Raw genomic sequence first — 21,736 nt, forward strand, 5'->3', positions numbered from 1 at the left:
ACGAATATCTGCTCTAAAATTATTAAATTCTCGCTCGCCAATTTATATGGTAAGCCATAGCTATAGATAGATATTAATGCTATTGACATATATTTATGATAATAAAACCATGCTGTAGGTGTGCTTATATTGTCAGTTATTGTTTGAAAAGGGGCATCCTAATCTGTACCCAGTTGAGGGCACAAGTTTCGGACGCTATAGTGATATTTTGTCCATATAGGTACCTAGACTAAAAGTTCCTTTAATTTGCAATTGTCAATACCTAATCCTATTGGCGGCACCTATGGAGTATCTATTGGGAGTGCCTATTCATTAAATATTTGTTTTCTTTGCCAATAACTAATTGGCTTTCTAGATGGGTTCTTGACAATCACCATAAATTTGATGACAGTAATCCCATCAAAAACAAAATCCTTCAAAATCACCCACAATGATCTAGTTTCATATTACAGCTCCTCAAAACTAGCAGGTCATTAGTTGTTATGACGTCACACGGGGGATGATAATTAGCGTCTCCAATCCACCCTCAGCGTGTGCTGTGTCCTGCAAGTCATTGCAGCGATGGGGGTCTATGTAAGTTTGTTATGGTAGTGGTGTTAATGGGTTGGTGTAGTTTTTCAGTTTTTGTGGTCAAAGATGGATAGTTTCATAGGTTTAAAAACTTGCAAGTTTTGAGACTAACTTTTAAAATAGTGATAAGTACGTTCCTAAATCATTGTTACTGTCAAAAAAATCTCCGGTATTTTCAATAGTTTCAGAGCATAATAGACTCGTTTTTTAGTATTTTTCCTAGTTAAGATATTTACAGTGAATATACCATCATCCAGTATCGTATATTATCTACGTATCTCTATATACGTATCTCTTGCATACCTACTCACTCAGATACTTACCATGATGTGAACTGAACAATTACATTTTTTTCAGAAATAAGTTACAAGTTACACCTTTTTTAATGACTTCTCAACATAAAATAAATACAATATACAAATTGACTTTACAAAAAAGTAGGAACACCATCAACTAGATATTAAAACAGGAATAGTGTTGGAACTAGAAGGAAAACGAACAAATATTTTGGAACGCACCCAGGGAGTTGCCGATGAGGTGCCAACGTTACACAAAAAAGTAACCAAAACCCAAAATGTATGTGACCAAAACTAGGAAAAGCAAGTTACGATACGTTGCAATAATATAATTAAATTTTGGTTTAAAAAGTGTAAATTATATTTTTTACATACTGAATAATGAACTTTTTACTTATTTAATTAAGATTCATTTTTAAATACATTGCTACTGTTCTTATCCAGAAAATTATAAGCGTTACTTAAGTCTTTAGGTATTTTGAAATACGTTTCTTTGTACCTACTTAATGTAGTAAATATCATGAGGGAGGATAATAATCATAACCGACAATAATTCAATAAATACTTATAAACGAAAACAGCACTCCAGCCGCCCATCAAACAGTAATAAATGCAACTTAACGTATTAATTATTCCAAAACAAACATAACAAGTACGTACGAGGTTCCAAATATTTCACTGGATATCCGACATTTCTTATCCTACCCACTTAAAACATTCGAAGGGCAATGGGTCCTCCGAGTGTCATTCATCAACAACTCCACCGAACTTTGCATGTACCCAAAACCTCTTATTATTTGCCACCCTACACTATAAAATTGGACCAAATGTGCTTGACCACAACATTGGAATTTCATCCCTATGTTCATAGTCACAGAGTTGAATGTCGTCTGGCATTGTACCGTAAAACATAGTCGTTTTAAAGCATTAATTATCGCGTTCAGCCCCCGTTTTAGGGTAAACCCTTTAGGAAATTTTCGTCCCTTGCTGGTCACCCTTCGAGGTCCAGGCCCAGTCATTAGTATGCGCTATGTAAACGAAGGTATGTCGAAAAGGTTCCGTTTAATTTCGCAGATATTTGCCGTTTGATATGCTAAGAATAGTGACAGTTAGAAAGGGTACTGAAATGATCATTTGAATATATATGAGTACAGTAAAAGGGTTGTGAATGATACTGTTTGTATAATATGTTGAATTAATAGGTGTCTACATCGTAGGTACATATTTGATTATGCTCTGATGAAATGAAATAATTAAATTACTAGCGTCAAATATAAAGATATCTTTAGTTATTTAATTCAGTCCAATGTAAAAATACTTACTTCAAATATTTTTATGCTCTATATTATTTTGGAATAGTTTTTCAACTACAGTAGAGCTACAAACAGGCTCCTTCATCTTCATAGTTTTACTTATTATTAACGGTCTAATACGTACTTGACCCATTATGATAGCAGTCTAGAAAGGTACTAGGTATTTTTCAAATTTGTACTAGTTTCTCAAGTTACGGCACGCTTCAATTTGTGTAAAGTTAGGATATAATATCTGTCATAGAGAGAAACATTATTGTCTGTTCTTCTTTGTAATTCTTCTTTCTCTTAGTTTATATGTTCATTTTATTAGTTTCTAATTTTGTAGGCCTATGCTTCGGATCGTGGCATGAAAATTAATAATATGTTACTTAAGACCTCTTGAATTCTCAATTCACGGTAATCAAAATCAAAACACAAATAACATAATCCACTATAATTAATAGTCCAAGAGCCCACTTCTCCGTAATAACATATCAACATGTATCAAAACAACAAATACCTCTTACCTGTCACATTAGTTCGCTCCAATGCGCTCCCCTGTTCTTAGTTTATGCAAAATTAGTTTTCCAATACAAAACCCCTCGTGCCTAAGCCGTATTAGCTTATCTTTCCACTTGGCACGCTATAAATTGGTCAAAATCTCGTTGGCTCCTCGACTTTGCCACGTATTCCTAAGTGCTAGGGTGGATATGTTGTAGACAGTGGTTTGGATTTTGAGTAGGTACTGATTTTATTTTTGTGCTTGTGTCGTTGTTCTCAAAATTTTAAAGCCTAGTCAAATAACATGTAGGAATAAATAATGTAATACCTTACTAAAAATAAAAATTTTAGAACGTAGTTTATTTAATGTTTCCTTTGTAAAAAACAGCATTTTAAGATTTTTGATTGTTTAAAATTTAAGTTTAAGTTGCTTTAAGATTCGCTTAATGCTTAAGATTCACATAATTTTGTTGTCTGTTATTAACTTATTTTTTTTTTCATTGGACTTTAATTTTAAAGACAAAGCCGCTATAATATTCACTACTATTTTATTGAGAAAAAGAACCACTTTACTCTTTAATTTTCTGATACAGTCCTACCAATTACAACACTCATAGTCACCATACTACCAAAGCTAGTGGCTCCTAGTGGTATCACCAGTTAGCTCCGTTCACCGAGAAGAAAGATAACATCTATACAACAATATGTTCTATTATTACCCAACACATTACTAACATTATGTACTGTAATGTACATAAATTATATTTGACGTTAAGTGTGAGGGTAGATTGGTAGATTTCGATGGTTGAAAGTGGGGATTTTGATTAAATTATTTTGTTATACCTACTTGAATAATGATTGCATTACTATAGCTAAACTATGCGGATTATTGAGGAAGAATACCATTGAAAAAATATCCTTCTCTCTCCAAAATAGCTCCTAGTCGTAATGACAGATAACTTAAAAATAACTTTATTTAATGTTATTAAAGACATTTTCATTTTCGAGGTATACTTTAAAATCAATAAAATATAAGCACATAAACACACATAAGTATGCACTAATTTAAAAATGGCACAACGAAATCTGCACTCCCTCCTAACCGCACTTCCCACTCTAGTGGCAAAATTTTTAACACAATAAGTTTCATTATCAAACTAACACAAAACTAAGATAAGGCCCCCTCCACAAAGTAATCTTTACACGCCCCCTTCGAAAGCTTCGGAACTCTGAACAAAGTTGGAATAACTTTGGAAGACCAAGGGCTGTTTAGAAAGGACCCCGAACTTGGCCCCAGTCTGAAATATTAATGTAGTTTCACAGAATCCTATATGAGAAGTGTATATGCTTTCTGGATATTTGCTAATGGCTCCACTAGAGTCCGGTTAATATCGATACGGCTCTATAGATTCACGGACCACTGACTCTCTAATATTTATCGATAAAGTTGTCGAGTTCAATTTCTAAGAACGTGTTGGGAATAATGAAGAGGTTTTTATTTAATTTATCAGTACTAAAATGATGTAGTTGACGTTTTGATTTTTATTGTACAGGTTGCTGTCAAATATTGCTGTAGCAATAAGTTGTTAAAAACTCATAATTATTTTAAACCAACTTCGGTTGCCAGCAGCAAAACTTTTCTCGTCGACCAAAACAGAATCACGATCTATTCAGACAGTAACGGTCCTCAGTACGCCATTGCGTGGAGCACAAACACGCGTGCACAAATATGGACACGTGGACGACGCAACACATGCAAACAAATTCGCACACAGACGCAGTTGTCGGGCAAATTTTCAACATGGCACACCAAGTTAGGGGTGGACTACACTCGTGTCCTTCCTTTTGATTGCAATTAATTCGGAAACTAGGGGGGAGACGGGCGGGGTGGGGCGGGAGGGGAGGCAAAGGGTTCGTTCGGCCAATGCGCAGGGCCGAACTTGGAAATGGATTGTTGAAGTTTGAAAGTTGGTACAAGTGTTCGGTTTGGTTAGCGGTCTTTAGTTCTAGTTTTGTTTCTATTGATTCGAGATCAAGTTTTTGCGGTTGGTTTAGTATAAAGGAACTTGATAACGAGTGGGTTATTTTAGTTAGCCAATTAGAAGCTGTTGTTTTGATGAACTGAGTGTTGTGTTTGAAGGCGTGAAATCATTTTTCTTGTGGCACATCGCGTCTTTATAGGCAGTCAATAAATATGTTTTTGTTCTAAAGTGTATTATTGTTTGTAAAAATTTACTGTTTTGGGATGACAACGCCAATAGGCGGTATAATAGTACTCATGCATATTTGTTTATGTTATGTTTGTCCTATTAGTGTAGAATAAAGAATATTGTATCTTCTCTGTACACAATAAGTTTGCAATTAAACACCAGCATATTTTTTCCCAAAATTATCTTCAAACTCCCGCCCTGGTTGTCAAACGGTCTAGCCCGGTACCCGGTGAAAAATATCCAGACATTTTTATCCCGTACTTATAACCTGTTAGGAGGAGCCTGTTTTCTTTTTGCAATTAGTGACTTGGGATATTACTGGCCTGCCTCAATATCTGCCAGATGAAAAAAAAAAGAATGTTTAAAGGAAAGTGCATTTTTGTTTTTGATTTTTCATACTGGTGTGTATGAAATTATTTTATCATTTTGCTATTAATTACTGTAATTTTGGTATATTTACAGAATACGGTAAAGAATTTTGAGTTGTTATTTGCGTTATAAATGTTTCCTTTATAAGGCTGAATCAAAACTTTGAAAAACATAATTTGTAACTATTATTCTTCCGTCATATCAATTTATTTCATTTATAGTATAAATCAACCTAATAAATGTACCTTTTTTGGTTTAATAGGGCCTTTTACTTCGACGACAATTTAACCCTCAAATGCTCAACTAAAGCCCTGTACCCAAATGAATAAAACATCTCTATCATCTTATTTCACCTTTAACCTTACACCAGATCATACAATAACAAACAAATATACACATTTTTATTCATTGTAACCTTTGGCACTTGACCACTATCATTGTATCATTGTACCACAGCATCCCCATCATAACACCTGACCTGAAATGACCGCTCATTTTAACTGAGATCATAACCTTTACAGGTTAAACCGGTTGAGATTCATCTCATGAATATCTCCATTGATATGCTTTGGGTCAAATTATCCATGTGGATTCTGAAGGGTTGGGTGTTTGGAACCCTTATGTCATTGAGTGGGTTGAACCATCACATTATTTGTGATTTTACTATTCTTTTTAAAAAGAGTAAGTAGCGAGGAGTATTGATCGTGGGCCTAGATCTATTGGCTATCCCAGATTTTTTAATTCTAGCTCACTTTCGCAGAAAATCTTATTACATTTGATAAATTAAAATACCTACTTTAAAAAAATCGTAACGCTGAAAAGCGTACGTTTTTGAAGCTGCATTTTCTTAATAAATCGCTTGAAAACTACACATTTGCAAGCTAGTCCATAAAATACTTAATTATTGATTCAAGTTCTGTCCTTGAAACCGTCAACTTAACTATAAAATTGACAGAGAATCGAGAATAGAGCATTAGAATAGAACCATGAATATAGATACTTAGCCAAAATTACACAAAATATGAAAATCGATTTTAATTTTAAATGACCTCTAAAAATAAGCAACCAAACAAACAAATACCCCAATAAATCATGCCTTCCCTTAATCTTAGCACACTATCCATATAAATTAATCTACCATATCTCAAAGACAGTTTGGTTTGCCTGGGGCCTTACAGTTAGCCAAAACAAACTTGCGTACATTCGTTACAATTATTACTGAAGTCCCATTAAACTGTGGTAGTTTTGGCTCGGACGTGACTCTCGTATTGTTAATGGTGAGCTCAAATTTTGCTTTTGGATTTTAAGGAAGCTTTCGTTGGTCTAATCTTAGGGGTTGAGTTTTATGTTTCAAATGCCGGTTTTTGCAGCAGTGGAATATGTGGGTGTCACTATGTTATTATTATGTATTTTTTAAATTAGATTTCTAATAAAAAAAATGTGGTGGTTTCTGTTGTAGAAGCTGTTTTAATATAAATAAAAATATGATGATTTTAGGCTTAATTTTAGAATAACGCAAACATAAAAAGGTGTCTTTAAATACAGTTTGAACAATATGGTATGTGGGTTGGTAATTAGACATTTTGTGTATTGAAATTTGAATGACTATCGGTTTTGTTTATAAACGAAATGTACGTTCTATATCTATTGAAGTTTAACAACATAGACATGGTAAAATATGACCCTAGTATCAACATGTTTTTTATTCAACTCTTATTTCAACAAAACACTCCACAAAAATACCATTAAAAATACATAAACATTTTTATCGAGTTGTACCCAATTAATCATTTCACTAAACATTTACCCATGTAGATATGAGCACGAGCATTGAGCCATAAGCATGTATGCACATTGTCCAGTCCAGACACACACACACTCTCACACACCCAGACACACTCGCACATACCATGGACCCTAACCACAATGGTGGGACAGAGCATGAATACGCTCTAACCCTTCAGGTCCACGCGGCAATTATTCAAAGAGAATAGTTTAACAGAAAGGATTGTAAGGACTGTGGAACTAAACCCTAAAATGTACCATCACACTGCATGCTCCAAATGAAATTTAACTGTATTTCAAGAGTATAAGGTTGAGTTTTGTCTGAGGTTTGAATAAGCAGTTTTGGTGTAAATTTTAAGGAGTCGAAATTTCAGTATATTTAGAATATTTATACATTTGTCCGTGGCACGGACGGCAGCGCGGATGAGACCTCGGCGAGTACATAATAGGTACAGTGATTTAGTACGGTGCTGCTGGTGATTTTAATGTAATTAGTCTGGCCGAATGTTACCGCCATTCTGTTTGTTCCCCGACAATGCGGAAACGTAATGCTCTTTGAGAGAATTTCAGAAATTTGGCGAACGAGCTAAATTATTTGCAGGAAATAAATAAAGGACTGCCACTGACTTCTGGCAATCATTCATTTAGTAATTTGGTTACAGTTATATTTTTGAATATGCCTAACATCTTATTAGAATTTTTCAAAATGTCTATCGGTCTCTTGTTCCCTAAGATTAGCGCTTTTAAGCAGAAAAACAAACTCTTCAGCTTTTTAATAAGTATAGACCTAAATATAAAACTACACACACACATATGTGCATATTTCCTTGTGTTATGTGCTAGGTAGAAAACAGTGTGTAATTACAAAACACAATTATTCATTTGAGTGTTAATGCGTCTTAAAACGAGTCGCGTAAAATATCAAGTGTATCCACATCCACATTCTGCGCATATCTTCGTATAGTAGCGTGGAGATGGACTTCGTAAAGGAAAAATATAATAAGCATTGTATAAGAATATAAGCATTTTTTTTATAGCATATATTCATACACTAATGCAAAATGAGTATAAAGATTGAGATCGTTTGTGGCTAGACACAGAAAATACTTTCATGATCCAACCTACTGTGATATTGTTATTTTGATTTAATTTTGCTTCACTTATTTCTCGCGACCTGTGGTTGAATTTGCTCCTTACTAATGTTGTAAATGCGAAAGTAAATTGATCTATCTGTCTATTGGTTTTTCACGCCAAAATTACTGAACCAATTTTGTCATTTTCAAATTGCTTTTGTAAATAAATATGTAGAGTATAAAAAATTGAGTATCTACATATAAAGATACTTTTAACACTTGGAGCATTTGAAATATAACTTAATATTTACAAAATCCTTCTCCGCACTAACCCAACACAAGCAGGGTTGGTCTGAAATTGTGAAAACGGCAATGACCATGCGGAGTAGTGATCATCAAAATTCCATGAGCGCGGCGCTATTAGCACGCGAGGGTTGAAACTATTGCTGCTCAGCCTCTTTACAGACATGGCGGTCTTAATCGATTCTTATCTTGGTCAGTTTCAGTAAAAAAATAAGATTTTCGGATTTTTTATTGCTAGTTAAGAACATACTTATCTACTTTCATAAGTAGCGAGCGCCCCACGTCTAAATCAGGCGTAAAATTGTGGAAATATTATTTTTGCATGTAAATATTAAGCAATTGCATAGACACTTATTAGCGCCATGTTAATCGGACTTACTACCTACAATTCTTTTTTAGGTACCTAATATTATAAATGTAAAATGAATTTGTTAGGCCCCAAACATTTCTGATTGGATATTGGCTTTGTCGTATTGGAAAGTTGTATTAGAAAATTATTCCAACTAGCAATACCGACTTATTTATGGATGTCTTGGTCAGTTTCATGTTACGCAGATGTCATCCAATGATCTTCCATGCTTTCAGTCCAGGTATTTCTAGAACAAAGAGAAAATCATGTTTATAACCAAACTATTTTTTATGCGATCAACTTAACCATATTTATGATCACGATACATGTGTCCATCATGAATACCCTACCGAGCAATCCCAATTTTTCATAAGATCCAACATACAGCAGCTTAACAACTAAAACAGACTCTTAAAACAAAAACGTCTCCAGACATACTGCAGCTATCACAAAAACAATTGTTCCACATACCATGTCATGTGGAGCCAGAAATTATGACTCAAAGAATGACCAGGCGGAATGTGGAAGGCCGAAATTCCTCCTCGGGTGGGGTGTGCGCCCCACCTACAGAGGTATGTGAACGAATTAGGGGGTGCAATCGTATTCTCGGCATTCACATTTTGTCTGCGTACCTAGTTTAATTTTATAGGAGTTTTAGTTGGAGAAATTGCTGCATTTTTAAGGTTTGTGTGCTTGTTTTAATTGTGTAGTTTCTGTATTAATATATTTTTAAATTCCTGTGCTTTATGTGAGTATGAGATTTATGAGTGTGTATGAGTGCTTTTGTGCTTGATACGGGGTTATAGTTAATTATTTAGCTTAATTATGTTTTTTGAGAAGTAATAGCTAAAAGGGAAAAAAATGTCTTATAAGAGCTCGACATTTCGTTATTATGTATTTGGAAAAAAAAGTAGCACTGAAAAAAAAAAAAAACTTATTTAACTTCTTCGAATTTTTTGCTCACATAATACCCCTAAAACATCAAAACTACTCAGTTTACAAAGGCCTACATATCGAAAGGCAATATTGTTTGTTAGTGTACACTAAACTTTGTATTTGTGCACAAATATGACCTTTTGAGCTCTTACGTCATAATATTAGCATTTTCCGGACTAATACCAAAGTTCACTGTAGATTTTCATATGTTGATGTGTTCATAATAAATTGATTTTCCAGAATGGAAAATTACCTGAACTGGCCTTTTTATTACACTGGTGGTCAACAATTTTTTGATTTTACATTGTTAGTTAGTTATAATGGTGTATATAGTAGGTATTGCTTTTTGCAGCAGTAATGTCTTATATTAGACTCAGTCACCTCATAATAGATTTTGTTAGAAATTGAATAACCGTATTTTATTGCTTGTTTGCCGTAACTGGGTTGAGGAGGTCAGATAGGCAGTCGCTTCTTGTAAAGCACTGGTACTCAGCTGAATCCGGTTAGACTGGAAGCCGACCCCAACATAGTAGGGAAAAGGCTCGGAGGATGATGATGATTGCTTTTTTGCCGTAATCCATCGGAAAGCTTCGCAAGTCCTCTCAAAACTCTTCACTATCTACCAAGCCGAGGACTGGTAACTAAGCAAGGTACCAATGGACATCCATCCTTACTGCCTGGCTTAGGAAACCAAAGCTTAAGTCTAACCGTTTTCCCCACAAAATTTTTCAAGGCAACAACATAAAGGTACGCCCACACTGCTCCCATACGAACACAAACGCACAATGCGTAGTTACGTATTAATCATGCGATACGCGGTTGGAACGGTCGGTCGTTAATCATTGAGCGTCCGGAGCGTCGCCCCACCCGCAATCTGAAGGGAGAGGCTTTTTGTTAATTAATCCGCACTTATGTGACGCTTTTATGTATTGTCGGTGATTGTGTGATGCTATGGAGGCTACTGTTTTTTGGTTGATAATGTTGTTTATGCTGCTAAGTGGATCCATAGGTAGTGTCTGGTCTGCTTATAGATGAATTGCGCCTAAGATTCACATGCCAACGGGAACTTTCTGAATTCTGAAGACTTGATTTTGTAATAGGTGCTGTGTAAATACAGTTTCATGAACATTTATATTTTGAAGTTTAAAAAGAACTTAATATAAATATTAACGGTACTGAAAATTGCTTTCCGCGGAATTACTCATTTTTAACGAACATAGTTGTTATGTACCTATAACAATTATATGCTCATTAAAACCCACATATAAATTGTGCAAAGCTTTTGAATAAAAGCTTTTATTAAAATAAATTATATAAAAAATGTTCATGTATGTATATTCCCCACCAAAATTAATTAAAACATCACCTTTACAAGAAGCAGACCAGGGTAGGGTTTCCTCCATCACTCAAGTTTTCTTCAGCGGGTATAAAATTATGTTCTCATAGCACCTCCATCATGCGCATACCGTACATTAATCATGTCGAGACAGGACTATTTATAGTACTAGTAGGTAGTGGGCGCGGACCTTTATGCAGCTTGCAAATCATTTTATTTGTTGAAGAATTCGTAGTGTGTGTTCGTATTTGTGAAATACGTTTTTGTTTTTTTTTTTGGTTGTATAAAATGTGGAGTCTGTTTTGTGTGCAATTTTAATTTGTGAAATTATATATTTAGAAAGTAGGGTTTATGGTCTACAATTAATTTGTGAGTGACGTAAATGGAATACCGAAAATTATATTTACCGGTGACCAAGCGGTACCTACTGATGGTTAAAGCTTCGTAGTGCGTTTACTCATCTATCAAATGGCAGTACAATTTAATATATTTAGGCAAATATTTTTTTAGTCTTGATACAATGTATGTTACTAAACATAAAACAAAAGTGTGCAGTTGAAATTCACTCGGACATGCATTTTTAATTAAAAAAAAAAAAACTATTTAATTAACGCCAACGACAAAATCTCCCCTTGCATACCGAATGCAAGATTGCAACCTACACCCCTTATATACATACATACATGCAGAGTGTCCCAAAACTATTGCATTACTTTTAACAATGCCTATGACGCCATTAATGTCCATTGTCAAGCATCTCTGCCCCCCCCCGTCCCTGTCTCCGCCCCCGTCTAAGTACGGAAAGGACTATTGTCTGAGTAACAATACATGTCGAACTTTTGGGTGTAAAACATGCATTTGTGTATGTACGTCATGATCTTACTTGCCTATGATAAAAGGTATCATTTGAAATTGGAATTGACAGGGCTGTCGATTGGCAGATGTTTTGACAGAAGTGGTGGGTGGACTGGCCTTTATGGGAGACTTTGAAAGTTATGATACTGCCTATCTTATAGAATAAACTTTATACCTAAGCAATGAAATTGGTCTTCAGCTTTACAATAGTTTTGTATAACCTCCCATTTTACCCATAAATGTGATCAATATATAAAACATAACTTGCGATAGGTATGGGAAAATAAAACAGGTAGGTTTTCAACAGCTAAAAACACGTATACAAGTAACCAAAAACCGAGTATTTAAGTACCTACAAGTTCATTATAATACGACACACATAAAAAAGTACATAAAACATTTCGAAAATACACCGAAAATGTATCAAAAACATTGTTGAAAGATATTTCTCAGTAGAACAGTCGAGTTGAAAGTGTACCGAGTTGTTACACACGAGAGGGCAGAAATAATGAGATACCAACTACTTACTTGCTACAAAGAAAATTCATCTGAAACCGAATGGACAGACGCATAACATTTTATGCATATTTTGCCTTTTTTGAAGTCTTTGAGTTTTTTAAGGACTTTATTGGGTAGGTTTTAGTTTAATTTGTAGTAAAAAAAAGTTTTGTTCAATGAGTAGAAATACTTGAGGGATTTAAAAGGATTTGGTTAATTTTAGTTGTGTTTGAAAGGTTTTATTTTGGAGCAAAGTGCTGCTTTTTTTTGGGTCCGCGTTTATTTATATAGGTCTGATTTTTTTGTCTGACTTTCAACTCAATTGCATCAAAATTAATTTATCTTACTTACTGCGGATTACAATAAATTGACCCATACATTAATATTATCGAATAGAGGTGGTTTGACGTACATGAAGCTAATGTACAAAATTCAATCTCACACATTTTAAAGATTAAAAATAACACATTCGATCCTTTTTATAAACACCTAATTCTATACCATTAATTGTATTATAACAATCGAAACCAAATGCAAAACAAAATCAATTTCCAAGGAATAAATTCTCCGACCCTCGATAGGAGGGCCGAGACTGATGACATTTATAAATATTTTCAAAGCGGAGGTTAAGAGGACAACCTCCCAATAACCGGTCTATAAAGTTTGTTAAAATAGGCGTGGTCAATTTCCTTTGGGATTTAGTTTGAATAGACACGAAATAGAAGGTATTTATAGACCTAGGCTACAGATTTGCATCATCTTTTATGACGTCGGATGAAATAAATAACAGTTATAAAAGAGTCTTCTCATCCTGTCTTTTAGCCAAAATTATACATATGTACCTTAATCTTTTTGTTTTAGTTTTTGAGTTTATAGTAAACAGGCAGAAAAGATGCAGACAATTGTTTTGTAATATTACTAGCTGGTCCCTACGTTTCTACGCGCATCCTGAGGGAATTATTTCCCATATCCAGATGAAAAGCAGCCTAAAAAGTCCTTCCTCTATCATCGACCATCGGAGTAGCATTTTTTTATCGGTTTAATAGTAACAGAGAGAGAAAGTTACTTTCCTATTTATAATATCAGTAAAGATGTAGCGATATCCTACTCGTGCGAAGTGAGGGTTGAGTCACCAGATTGTACTAGATTTCAAATCGATTTTAGATATAATCATTATCTTATTTCGAAACATACTAAAAATAGCCGAAAGTTCTATAGATGTCTCGCGATTAGACCGTACATAGTCGCGTAGCAAAGTGCTACGGGCTACGGCGTAGGCGGTTGATCGTCGATCGAGTTTTGAAATTGCGGTCAATCCTCCGGTTGATAACCTCTGGTTAAGACTGCCTTAAATATGCTTAATTCATTCGTGAATCTTAGTGTCCCTAAAATTTACAAAAAAACTTTTTTGAAGTAAACAAAGCACATTTTTTTGCAATTAAACATTGAATATATATAATTTTATATTTCTCTCCTCTTTTACAATGAGAGCAAAAATTCTTCATACAATGTTCTTTGAATGAATGATTGAATTTGCAGAAAAAGATATGATACCACTTTCTTAGAAGCAGTTCCTTTTAGAGGAAACTTAACTTTTCAAAACTACATCCTTTCTAATATTATAAATGCGAAAGTAACTCTGTTTGTCTGTCACTCTTTCAAGCGCCATAACTACTTAACCAATATAAATGCAATTTGGTAAAAAGATATTCTTAAGCCAGAAAAGGGACAAAATTGATTGTTTACCGGGTGCGGGAAGAAGTTCCTTCGGTTTTCGGGTGGAACAGCGTGAAACAGCTAGACTAAAAAAGATGCAGTTTCCCAACCCGCAACACTTCCAGGAATATATAATGATGTTATATTAAAATGTATTTTTCGCTGCAAACGCTTGTATATTTTTAAATAGAACTTCTAGATAACCTGTGACATTTAGCCCACGTGTAGGGATTTATTATGATATACGGAGAATTTTGTGACCTTATCAATTTATTTCATCTGACACGGCTGTGTGCACAGTTTTAATAATTTATTTCTTCGTCACTCATATTGTAATTCCAGAGAAATCTCTACGTACCTTTTCAATTTCCTTATTAAATTATCTAATTAAAGTTGACAGTTTTTGTGTACTAACATTACCAAATAAATATAATCCTTTGTTACATAACAGAATATTTTGTGAAAACTTACACAATACACACAATATTCATTTAATCAACGAACAACTTAATCTATCCAATTATTCATTTTTATCTAATGTATTCATGATGTCTACAAAATCGATTCATCATTACGTAATCGCGTTACAAATATACGGTCGAATTGAGAACCTCCTCTTTTTTGGGAAGTCGGTTAAAAAAATAAGTATACACCCCTAAAAGATAATTTTTTTTTTGTTTCACATAACACACACATACACACCGCCTAATCAACATACAGACATATGTACAAGTACCTACATTCGCGAACTCGCTAACACATTCGTGCCTCAATCACGCCAGTGGTTGATCAATCATATCGGTAACTCAATCGGCCGCCGCCGGATATGGACCACAGCCAGCCACCTCCCATTTTAACTGCACATAAACGAGTTTTTGTAGGAAATTGCCCGACACTCCGGCTATTTAGGTGCAGACTGGCTATTTAGGTAGCTTGTGGCTTATGTTTTTATCGATTTACTTGTAAGTACATAAATGTACTACTTTTGAATAATTTTCTATTATTTAAAAGTAGGTATGCTTTTCTCTCTCTTTAAATACATTTACTAGAGTGGAAAAACATTACATATTTATAAAAAGTGATCAATTTATTTGTACATACAATTTATTTTATTACATTTAATGAATTCTTCTTTATACTGAAACATAGAAAGTTGAGTTTAGACGGAGTGCGTCAATAGGTACAATGTAAGTTTATGATTAACTTATTAACAATCTTCCAAAAGTGTTTCATTTATTAATTAGAATTTCAACAGAATGTATCCGGACTCACTCAAATTCAAGAACAAAAATCTTATTGGTAACAAAACACTTTCTACTTATTAGTATTTTCAATTTTCCAATTAGACACAATAGAACATACAAAATCTCACTCTACACAAACCACCACTAACGATGCAGCGCTTAATTGTCAAAAACCGCTTTCTTCAAACTTTAATACAATTGAGCGTTTACAAAAAAGCGGCTGCATCAACTTTGAATCGCTTGAAACAAGGTTTAAAAGCTGTAAAGTCTTCGCGAAGTCTCACACTTTCCTTTTCGTTATAAGTTCGCTGCATTTTTCACCCGGCAGCGTCGAGTACTTTCACTACTAACTTTTAAATAGGGTTTCTGATACTTTACGTGTTTAGTCTGCGAAAAATGGTAGGAAAATATGGGTGAATGTGACTTAAAAGATTTGGGAGAGTGTACTGGTTGTTTCGTAGTTAGAAATGGTAAAATAACTGCCGTTTTGGTTTGATAATTAAGTACGTATAGTGAAAAAGTAATTAAGTACTTTATATCTTAGTTATATTACAGGCAACCTATTGTACTTAATATGAAATCAAAGTAAAAGAGCACTAGTCAAATTTTGTCATTTAAAAAGTCAGTAACTTATTTATTTACCCTTGCCACTGCTATACAATGCAACATGGCTACCTCCGTAATAAATCTTATCTAAATGTATAAACTAATATCAGCTTTACGTGAAAATAGCTACAAAGTTTTTTTAAGATGTGACAGAACAAAGGAAAACAACTTTAGTTTCATAGTAGAACTTGTAAAAAGTAAGACCAACCATTCCAACAAGATTCCCTACATAGGAAACTAGCTCCCTCTTTAGTAAAATTACGTTTGTACGCAATTCTGTTGCACGCTACTCGACGGTAGATGGCGCTCTTTCAGATTCTAATAAGATGTGTTGTGAAAATAACCAACATGACTGAAAAAAATCAAGTTTCCAATTGGAAGTAAGCATGCAATTGTTACTATTGCACGCTCGACCTGAAGTATTTATTCATGCAAGTACTATTAATCTTACATTTAATTTAGAAATTCTACAATTTATTTTAAATTGAATTTTTGAAAGTTATTGAGACTTACAGACAATGAGTATTCTCAGTTAAACCATTATGACTACCATTTTTCAAAACTCATAAACAAATAAGAAACGCCACAAAATAACAAATGGCTGCGTAAAACAAATTCGCATGCCACAAAAAAGTCCAAAACGGAGCGTCATGTACATAATTCTAAGGGTAACGCCACAAATAAGACGACAGTCGGCGAAATATCTATTTCGGACCGGGCCGGACCCGCGTCACGCTGTCATGGACGCCCCGGGGCCCGGCGGGCGAGCGGCCTGAGCGATGAGCGGTAGCGGGTTAATGTTAATCAAACTTTGTACGTATTTAGGCATAGAGATTTTTCTATTAGTCTTCTGTCATCTAATTGTTGAAAAGAAATATCTAAGGTTTATTTAAGAGCAAGCAGCAACATTTTTACTACCTTTTGGTAAAACGTGGTTTTCAAAAGTACTGACTTTAGTGCTGAGAGTACGTCAAGAGATATTCATTCTTTGATTGGAATAAAAGGCTTTACAGCAGGTCTCTAACAAAAAATTATAAAAAATTCTATCGGCGACTAATTTCATGAATTTGGCGTTGATTTGTCGTATAGACTGTGTAACTGGCAATAGGTTACAGAGCCGCTTATTTTTTACAGTGTGTCAATTAATTTAATGGGTGTTTTATAAAAACGTTTCCTTTACTAAACTTACCTACATATGTAGATACTCTATAATTACATTATGTAGGTAAATAAAAAAACAGACATTCCATTATCTCATAACGTGCGCCGCGTCCAGACAATGTAGCGAAGTTAACGTGAACACGTGAGGGGGCATTTCTTCAAGCCACTGTCCTACGTGTAAACACTGTCACTGTCACACCAACAAAAAACGAGGGAAATACAAAGCAATTTCTAGTTTCATGAAAGTGTAATTTAGTGAAAGGTTTTCGGACGTATAACGGCTGAATATTTTTTTAAATTCAATTTTGGTTATCCTTTTTTTTTGTAAATAATCTCTTTTTTTCATTTTTAATTTTATTTATTAATGGTAAAAGTCGAAATAAAAACTACGGAGTTTCTATTCACTACATAGGTACGGTCCTGCGCTTTATATTTTATAACCCAACAAACGTTATATTGTTATATTGTGTTTGATCGGAAGCTAACATTCCATGACCATATTTCTACTGTTGCTAAAGACTCGTTTAGGCGACTTTTAATTTTAAGATTTTGGCATTGATTTACCATTAATAGACCTAATAAGTCCCGCCTAATTATTACAGTGCGGTTATGTTTTTTTTTTATATAATTCTTGTTCGAATGCAAAATAAACGATGGATATACAACCAGTATATTCAACATACTTTTCATCAAAAATAATCCAGACATTCCATTATCTCATAACGTGCGCCGCGTCCAGACAATGTAGCGAAGTTAACGTGAACACGTGAGGGGGCATTTCTTCAAGCCACTGTCCTACGTGTAAACACTGTCACTGTCACACCAACAAAAAACGAGGGAAATACAAAGCAATTTGTAGTTTCATGAAACTGTAATTTAGTGAAATGTTTTCGGACGTATAACGGGTAGATATATTTTTAAAATTCAATTTAGGTTGTTCTTTTTTTTTTGTAAATAATCTTTTTTTTTTTCATTTTCAATTTTATTTATTAATGGTAAAAGTCGAAAAGAAAATAAATCTACGTATTTCCTATTCACTAAGTCCAAAGGTACAAACCCAGCAAATGTTGAATTTGTACCAAATAAACTGGAACTTTGAAAGTTAAAGTATCCTCTCATCAACTAGTTGATTTAGAAGAAAAATTGGCAAAACGTTACCACTCAAACTATCCCCTACAGAAACCACTAAACGCAAACAAGCAACAGAAACCTCTCAATACCCAAAAAACCTTACATTCAACTTTCAAGCTTCTCATATATAATTCATCGAACATTACCTATGCAATAACCGAAATTCAGCAAATATTACCAATTCAAACATACGAAATAGAAATCACAACTACAGAATTGTTCCTTAGTAGCCATGGGTCGATCTAACGACCCCCTGTATTCACTGCCCACAATACACAACACAGGGGAAAACATATCCTATAGTTACATAAATAGGGTTGAAATTCCCCTGTGTTGTAAAGGCAGATATAATGTTTTTTGTTATTCAAGGCTGTTTTGAGGGTGTACTGCCCACAGCTAGGGAGAACTGCCCGCAAGGGCCGGTCTGTGCTGCGTTTGAATGGTGATGACGGGAGAGTGGTTGAGGCGAGTAGTTTTTGGTTCCATTTGTAGTTTTGAGTTACGCTTGATAATATGGTTTCCGATTTTCTCACTTTTTATTGGTTTTCTGAAAAATACGTATCTATATAAATGGATATGAATTTTTATTGTTTTGAAAAAAGTTTATAACTAAATACTAATACTAAATACATAGTTTTTTCATCACTGGGTTATGCAGATTTAATATAATTACTTTTTAAAATTATTTGTAATTTATTCCGGTCATAAATAAAGTAATATAGGCATTCTTTTTGTTAAGATTTTCGAACCTTCATTATTTTACTAAAATGCTACAGAATGCCAAACAGTGCACAAAATACTTAATGTTTTGAATTATTTACGAACCAAATAGCTTTTACTATATTTTAGCAACCTCTATGCGAGTAGATCTTCTAGGTCTTTTTGGTAAAGAAGCAAGTCACTATACAAGCACACTCGCCAGTTAGCACGAGGCTCGAAAGGGTACATCCGCTGTGCATACATTAAGCACAGATATCGCAAAGCTTTTCGGTGGGATTAAATTAGTTAACTTATTCGCCTAGTTGTTTTGTGTTACTAACTGTGACGTCACTGTTTTCGTTACGTCATTGCGAAATAAGGTTGTTATTGTTTGAATTGCGGATAAAATGTTGTTGACGTGAAATATTTTTATTTTCTTTAAAGCATTTTTGTTCGTATATTTACGAAGACTGCAGTATTTATACCCGATCGTATCCTTCGTACTCTATTAACCATATGTATTTGTGAGTAATAGAAGTTTTAAAATCAACCTCTCATAAAGTAGGTAATTGTCACCATTTACCGTCACCTACATGCTTTTTGTACTTACTTGGACATAGTGGTATTAATTCCCACAAGAGATCCCGTTTAATCAAATTGATATTATTCCCTTTCAATGCACAATCAAAATAATTATAACCATTTGTTAAACCTAAGTGGAGACCCTACAAAGCTTATTTTTGAATGTCCTTATAAAATACATTAGGCTGTATATTTACAAATCGGGCTTCATATTCGTAAGGAAATGAAAAAGTCCCGGACCCTGCGGCCCGGCCGAGCCTGGTCGAGTAAATAACATAGACACGAGTTTATTGCTATTTTGACAAACTATAAGTAAGTATTGTGTTATTTTAGTAACATATTTTGATTAGTGGTCGATTTCAGAGCACGTTTATTTACTTAATTCCTCTCAAAATTAATGGATAAACCACCTTTGAAGATGTTAAGAAACCGGCTTACTATGATACAATTAACAGAGTTAAAACTACCTACTAAAATGCTTGAAATCATTTCATTATGTCTATCACCAAACCATAGCAGAATTTACCTGAATAAAAATAAAACAATTTATTTTCACAAGGTAACCTGTAAGTCATCCCATCAAATTACTATAAAACCAGAAACTCAGATTCACTAACATTACACAGCAAAACAGAAATAAGGAACACTACTAAGTATATGAATATTTCATACAAATAAGAAAGGTCAGCGCCAAGTACAATTTCCTTGAAAAATGCAGGTAATATCTTCAGCTGAACTTTATGCTGGCATTGCCTGGATTCCAATGGATATGTAGAGGTATTTCGAATATAACTCGCTATGGAATTTTTAGTTTTGTACCGGTATATTAGGTATGTGGTAAATCGAGTAGAATTGTGACGGTAAAAGATTTTAAAGGTATGTGTTCTAATAGAGATAAAATTATGGAAATACCTAGAGGTATATTATTTATGTATGTACATGAATAACTAAGGATAAAGTAGAATATTATTAAAGTAAACTAGGGGTCGCCGTATTCTTGAAGTGTTTAAATGTTGTGACGAGATCAAAAAACAACTCGATGGTGACTTAACCTTTTAAAATCTTTATTAGCACTACTACAAACAAACTACGATAAAACCAAGTAATTTATCCACAGAGGTAAAAAAGAGTAAATATCCAAAATTAAAACTAACTCTTTCTTTCAAAACCAACACAACATTTCAAACATCCAAACACATCTTTCAACTGACCCAACTCCATTGCTACCAATGTACAAACAAAATTATCTCCTCCACTGTCCAAGCAACAAATCGATGTAAAGCCAACAAGCAGTGCAATATTGGCAACAAACAGGGAACAGTTGGACACCGCAATTTATAAGCAGGACTGCCAGAAGAAAGGGTCCGTGCCTGTTATTGTATCAGAAGGTGGCCCGGCCTAACGGGCTTAGACCATAGGGGTAAGAAACTCTTAGATAGGTTAATATCTATTTGTGTACACTACGCAAAAAAAAACAGACTTTACAAGATAACTCTGGTAGATACTAAATGTGTGTTTAAAATCTTTGTAAACTTTCAAAAAGCTTTAGGTATGTGTTAAACATATGTTACTATCGCACTTTTGGTCTTTTTTCTGCATATCAATTGCATTGCGGTTCATCTTGCAGCGAACTTGAACATCAATTGTCCTAGATCTGATAAAAAAAATATTATCAATATTCGACATTCTCGCATTGTCTACCGTTGGTAGTACCCGAGTGATTTTATATAATCAATATAAACTTTAAAAGAATACAACAACACCTTAACATTTGAAAACTAATTCGCATGAACATTTCTTCTTGGGATTTTGCCATAAAATCTTTTTCCAAGTCCTCACAATCGTAATGACTATTTGAAAATAGCTCCTCTCTTGTCATTCACAACTCTACAGGGTCACATTTGCAAATACATGCGTTGCATCTGTGTGCGCGTATCTGTACAGCGTATCCCTTACCCACACAGACACAAAAGGGACAAAGGTCACCGGCCACAGCCTTCTTATATTTGTTTAAGACGTGTATTGTGCCCCAAGACCCTTATTTTAGCGATACATTTGTATATTGTATTGTACGTAATACCTGCCTTTTATATAACTAGATAATATTATGTTTACTTAATATATTGTAAGAGGATAATTGGATGATCTTTTGTTGTTACTTTAGTTAAGAATTGTAAGTATTCTTAGCGTAGGTGGAAGGGAAAAATACATTGGACGTAATTTA

This window comes from Helicoverpa armigera, chromosome 16, assembly GCF_030705265.1.
Source record: "Helicoverpa armigera isolate CAAS_96S chromosome 16, ASM3070526v1, whole genome shotgun sequence".
Taxonomy (NCBI): domain Eukaryota; kingdom Metazoa; phylum Arthropoda; class Insecta; order Lepidoptera; family Noctuidae; genus Helicoverpa; species Helicoverpa armigera.